Genomic DNA, 6,361 nt, shown 5'->3' with positions numbered 1-6,361 from the left:
GGCCAGGCCCAGCTTGTAACTCCCAGGCCAGTTGTAACTCCCAGGCCAGGCCAGTTGTAACTCCCAGGCCAGGCCTACTGTAACTCCCAGGCCAGGCCAGTAACTCCCAGGCCAGGTCAGCTGTAACTCCCAGGCCAGGCCTGCTGTAACTCCCAGGCCAGGCCTACTGTAACTCCCAGGCCAGCTGTAACTCCCAGGCCAGGCCTACTGTAACTCCCAGGCCAGGCCAGCTGTAACTCCCAGGCCAGGCCAGTTGTATCCCAGGCCAGTTGTAACTCCCAGGCCAGGCCAGTTGTAACTCCCAGACCAGGCCTACTGTAACTCCCAGGCCAGGCCAGCTGTAACTCCCAGGCCAGGCCAGTTGTAACTCTCCCAGGCCAGCTGTAACTCCCCAGGCCAGGCCAGTTTGTAACTCCCAGGCCACCACTGTAACTCCCAGGCCATTGTAACTCCCAGGCCAGGCCAGCTGTAACTCCCAGGCCAGGCCAGCTGTAACTCCCAGGCAGGCCAGTTGTAACCCCAGGCCAGGTAACTCCCAGGCCTCCCAGGCCTGTAACTCCCAGGCCCTGTAACTCCCAGGCCAGTTGTAACTCCCAGGCCTACTGTAACTCCCAGTTGTAACTCCCAGGCCAGGCCACTGTAACTCCCAGGCCAGTTGTAACTCCCCCAGGCCTGTTGTAACTCCCAGGCCAGGCCAGCTGTAACTCCCAGGCCAGGCCACTGTAACTCCAGGCCAGTTGTAACTCCCAGGCCAGGCCAGTTGTACTGTAACTCCCAGGCCAGTTGTAACTCCAGGCCAGGCCAGCTGTAACTCCCAGGCCAGGCCTACTGTAACTCCAGGCCAGGCCAGCTGTAACTCCCAGGCCAGGCCTACTGTAACTCCCAGGCCAGGCCAGCTGTAACTCCCAGGCCAGGCCTACTGTAGCCTCCCAGCCAGGCCTACTGTAACTCCCAGGCCAGGCCAGCTGTAACTCCCAGGCCAGCTGTAACTCCCAGGCCAGGCCAGCTGTAACTCCCAGGCCAGGCCTACTGTAACTCCCCAGGCCAGTTGGCCCACCGTGCCAGCTGTAACTCCCAGGCCAGGAACTCCCAGGCTGTAACTCCCAGGCCAGGCCAGCTGTAACTCCCAGGCCAGGCCTACTGTAACTCCCAGGCCAGCTGTAACTCCCAGGCCAGGCCAGCTGTAACTCCCAGGCCAGGCCAGTTGTAACTCCCAGGCCAGGCCAGTTGTAACTCCCCAGGCCAGGCCAGTTGTAACTCAGGCCAGGCCAGGCCTAATGTAACTCCCAGGCCAGGCCAGTTGTAACTCCCAGGCCAGGCCAGTTGTAACTCCCAGGCCAGGCCAGTTGTAACTCCCAGGCCAGGCCAGTTGTAACTCCCAGGCCAGGCCAGTTGTAACTCCCAGGCCAGGCCAGTTGTAACTCCCAGGCCAGGCCAGTTGTAACTCCCAGGCCAGGCCAGCTGTAACTCCCAGGCCAGTTGTAACTCCCAGGCCAGGCCTACTGTAACTCCAGGCCAGTTGTAACTCCCAGGCCAGGCCAGCTGTAACTCCCAGGCCAGTTGTAACTCCCAGGCCAGCTGTAACTCCCAGGCCAGGCCAGCTGTAACTCCCAGGCCTACTGTAACTCCCAGGCCAGCTGTAACTCCCAGGCCAGGCCTACTGTAACTCCCAGGCCAGGCCTACTGTAACTCCCAGGCCAGGCCTACTGTAACTCCCAGGCCTACTGTAACTCCCAGGCCTACTGTAACTCCCAGGCCTACTGTAACTCCCAGGCCTACTGTAACTCCCAGGCCAGGCCTACTGTAACTCCCAGGCCTACTGTAACTCCCAGGCCTACTGTAACTCCCAGGCCTACTGTAACTCCCAGGCCAGGCCTACTGTAACTCCCAGGCCTACTGTAACTCCCAGGCCAGGCCTACTGTAACTCCCAGGCCTACTGTAACTCCCAGGCCTACTGTAACTCCCAGGCCAGGCCTACTGTAACTCCCAGGCCAGGCCTACTGTAACTCCCAGGCCAGCTGTAACTCCCAGGCCAGGCCTACTGTAACTCCCAGGCCTGCTGTAACTCCCAGGCCAGGCTGTAACTCCCACTTAACTCCCAGGCCAGGCCAGTTGTAACTCCCAGGCCAGGCCAGTTGTAACTCCCAGGCCAGGCCTGCTGTAACTCCCAGGCCTGCATAACTCCCAGGCCAGCCTACTGTAAAGGCCTACTGTAACTCCCAGGCCTACTGTAACTCCCAGGCCAGGCCTACTGTAACTCCCAGGCCAGGCCTACTGTAACTCTCAGGCCAGGCCTACTGTAACTCCCAGGCCAGGCCTACACTGTAACTCCCAGGCCGGAGCCTACTGTAGCTCCATGTCTGTTTTAGATGTGACTCATCCTAAAGCAGATGCATTACTGCACTTTCAGGAAGCTTAGCTTTAGGTCTACTTCTTGGAGTTGCTATTAATGAAAGTGTTTAGGTAGTTTCTTCTCTTAGTTTGCAAGGCTGAGGTTGAGGAGAAAAGCAGGAAGAAGCCTTTGCATCGATGGAGATTCTATCTCTATACGGTGACCTGTTAGGATCTGTCTCTGTCCTTGTTTGGGAAATGGGATGTGGAATAATCCCGGGCCAGAGAGGAGGGGGATAGGCTGATAGAGTGCTGAAGCTATGCCAGCTACTTATTAAACTGGCCTAGTTCACACGCAGTCTGATAATACCTGATACAGTCGTTGAACAAAGCTGACATTGCTGTAAAGTTAGAGGTCAATGAAAGGACTGAAACATGCCAACTAAATATCAGCATAACGTCTTCCGCTTTCTATCAAGTGGTAATATTTCAGTCTAGAGCTTGTGTTGTGTGTATAATATCAGTTTACGTTGTATGGTCAATATTTCAGTCTAGAGCTTGTGTTGTGTGTATAATATCAGCTTTACGGTAATATTTCAGTCTAGAGCTTGTGTTGTGTGTATAATATCAGCTTTACGGTAATATTTCAGTCTAAAGCTTGTGTTGTGTGTATAATATCAGCTTTACGGTAATATTTCAGTCTAGAGCTTGTGTTGTGTGTATAATATCAGCTTTACGGTAATATTTCAGTCTAGAGCTTGTGTTGTGTGTATAATATCAGGTTTAGGTAATATTTCAGTCAAAGCTGTGTTGTGTGTAATATCAGTTTACGGTAATATTTCAGTCTAAAGCTTGTGTTGTGTGTATAATATCAGGTTTACGGTAATATTTCAGTCTAAAGCTTGTGTTGTGTGTATAATATCAGCTTTACGGTAATATTTCAGTCTAGAGCTTGTGTTGTGTGTATGTGTCCATCATCTTTGTCATTCTCTTCTGTATCCTTTCACCCCTTATTTCTAACCCTCTCTCTGTCTCTCTCTCTCTCTCTCTCTCTCTCTCTGTCTCTCTTTTCTCCCTTCATCTCCTCCCCTCTCTCCTCTCTCTCCCTCTCTCTGTCTCTCTCTCTCTCTTTTCTCTCTTCATCTCCTCCCCTCTCTCCTCTCTCTCTTTTCTCTCTTCATCTCCTCCCCTATCTCCTCTCTCTCCCTCTCCCTCTCTCTCTCTCTCTCTCTCTCTCTCTCTCTCTCTCTCTCTCTCTCTCTCTCTGTCTCTCTCTCTGTCTCTCTCTTTTCTCCCTTCATCTCCTCCCTCTCTCCTCTCTCTCTCCTCTCTCTGTCTCTCTCTCTCTCTTTTTCTCTCTTCATCTCCTCCCCTCTCTCCTCTCTCTCTTTTCTCTCTTCATCTCCTCCTCTCTCCTCTCTCTCCCTCTCTCTCTCTCTCTCTCTCTCTCTCTCTCTCTCCTCTCTCTCTCTCTTTTCTATTTTCTCTCTCTCTCTCTCTCTCTTTTCTCTCTCTCTCTCTCTCTCTCTCTCTCTCTCTCTCTCTCTCTCTCTCTCTCTCTCTCTTTCTCTCTCTCTCTCTTTTCTCTCTCTCTCTCTTTCTCTCTCTCTCTTTTCTCTCTCTCTTTCTCTCTCCTCTTTCTCTCTCCTCTTTCTCTCTCCTCTTTCTCCAGGTGTTCCATTACTTCCGGTCTGTTCTAGACCTGGTTCAGTTGGTGACGGTGGCAGATATTCCCAGCTTCCTGCGCTCCAGCACAGAGTTTCACCTGTATCCTTCACATCAGCTGATGACTGAGGTGTCCACATCTCAGATAAACTGTTCCTCTCAGATCTATAAACTGGAATATTTAACCACATAGCTGGTTTAAGGAAGGGACCTTCCAGAGATTTTACAGTTGTATGTGACCTGCTAGACAGTCACGCTGGAAGTCAGGCTACAGACATGGTCATTTATTTACTCTCTGAACAGGTTTTACCCTTGGAAACTGGTTTGGGGATAATGAACTTGTTCTTAGATAATGATTAGCCAGGTCTCATGTGACTGTATCTCCATGTAGACTGAACAGGATATTGTTCTACTGTCATTGTGTGAGTAATAACAGATCCAAGCCTTACAGTATAAAAGGCAATAGGAAATAGCTAGATTCATCTCCCCAGTGTTTCACACTTGTCATGTACAGTATAATTAATCAATAAGGCCCGGGGGTGTGGTATATAGCCAATATATCACGGCTAAAGGCTTTTCCTTTCTTTGCATGACGCACGCAGAGTGCCTGGTTACAGCCCTTAGCCGTGGTATATTTATTTATTTAACCTTTATTTAACTAGGCAAGTCAGTTAAGAACAAATTCTTATTCAAAACGAGGGCCTAGGAACAGTGTGTTAACTCTGCCTTGTTCAGGGGGCAGAATGACAGATTTTACCTTGTCAGCTCAGGGTTCGATCTAAAAACCTTTTGATTACTTCAGGCCAACGCTCTAACCACTAGGCTACCTGCCGTATATTGACAATATACCACAAACCTCCGAGGTGCTTTATTGTTATTATAAACTGGTTACCAACATGATTAAAAACAGATAAAATACATGTTTTGTCATACCTGTGATATACCACGGCTGTCAGCCAATGAGCATTCAGGGCTCGACCCAGCCAGTTTATGAAAGCCAATAAGAAACAGCTAGATACATCTCCCCAGTGTTACATCCCTTGACCAATCACGACAGAGAACTATCCTCCAAATCACTGAGAGATAAACGGCTCCTTGATCAGTTCAGATCACTGTCTGGAAAGGTACATCAATCAGTCAGTACTACTCCAGTGTGTGACTCAATATACTGTGACTATCAGGCAGTAGTAGTAGTAGTAGTAGTAGTAGTAGTAGTAGCAGTCAGTACTACTCCAGTGTGTACGACTCAATACTGTGACTATCAGGCAGTAGTAGTAGTAGTAGTAGTAGCAGTCAGTACTACTCCAGTGTGTGACTCAATATGCTGTGACTATCAGGTAGTAGTAGTAGTAGTAGTAGTAGTAGTAGCAGTCAGTACTCCGATGTGTGACTCAATATACTGTGACTATCAGGTAGTAGTAGTAGTAGTAGTAGTAGTAGTAGTAGCAGTCAGTACTACTCCAGTGTGTGACTCAATACTGTGACTATCAGGTAGTAGTAGTATTAGTAGTAGTAATGTAGTAGTAGTAGTAGTAGTAGCGATCAGTACTATAATTATTATTGACTCAATATACTGTGACTATGGGCAGTAGTAGTAGTAGTAGTAGTAGTAGTAGTAGTAGCAGTCAGTACTACTCCAGTGTGTGACTCAATATACTGTGACTATCAGGTAGTAGTAGTAGTAGTAGTAGTAGTAGTAGTAGTAGTAGTAGTAGCAGTCAGTACTACTCCAGTGTGTGACTCAATATACTGTGACTATCAGGCAGTAGTAGCAGTAGTAGTAACAGTAGTAGTAGTAGTAGCAGTAACAGTAGTAACAGTAGTAGTAGTAGCAGTAACAGTAGTAGTAGTAGCAGTAACAGTAGTAGTAGTAGCAGTAACAGTAGTAGTACCAGTAGTAGTATTAATATATTATCTGTCCTCTGTGGTATTCTAATAGAGTAGTAGTAACAGTAGTAGTAACAGTAGTAGTAGTAGTAGTAGTAGTAACAGTAGTAGTAGCAGTAGTAACAGTAGTAGTAGTAACAGTAGTAGTAGTAGCAGTAACAGTAGTAGTAGTAGTACCAGTAGTAGTATTAATATATTATCTGTCCTCTGTGTTATTCTAATAGAGTAGTAGTAGTAGTAACAGTAGTAGTAGTAGTAACAGTAGTAGTTGTACCAGTAGTAGTAACAGTAGTAGTAGTAGCAGTAGTAGTAGTAGTAGTAGTAGTACCAGTAGTAGTACCAGTAGTAGTAGCAGTAGTAACAGTAGTAGTAGTACCAGTAGTAGTAGTACCAGTAGTAGTAGCAGTAGTAACAGTAGCAGTAGTAACAGTAGTAACAGTAGTAGCAGTAGTAGTACCAGTAGTAGTAGTAGTAGTA

The 6,361-nt window shown here is 48.1% G+C and overlaps 1 long non-coding RNA gene across 1 annotated transcript in view; it reads left to right on the top strand.

The window, feature by feature from the left end:
• Positions 1-3,967: 3,967 nt before the first annotated feature.
• Positions 3,968-6,361, top strand: part of LOC135568793 (uncharacterized) — a 3,302-nt gene continuing 908 nt past the window's right edge. Inside the window, exons 1-2 of the long non-coding RNA XR_010462726.1 lie at positions 3,968-4,099; positions 5,055-5,121. This is a non-coding gene — a long non-coding RNA (uncharacterized LOC135568793). The remainder of the gene's footprint in view (positions 4,100-5,054; positions 5,122-6,361) is intronic.

This window comes from Oncorhynchus nerka, unplaced genomic scaffold (genome assembly GCF_034236695.1).
Source record: "Oncorhynchus nerka isolate Pitt River unplaced genomic scaffold, Oner_Uvic_2.0 unplaced_scaffold_1390, whole genome shotgun sequence".
NCBI classification, from domain to species: Eukaryota; Metazoa; Chordata; class Actinopteri; order Salmoniformes; family Salmonidae; genus Oncorhynchus; species Oncorhynchus nerka.
Note: the sequence above shows the minus strand (reverse complement) of the source record. Positions and strands in the feature narration are given on the sequence as shown.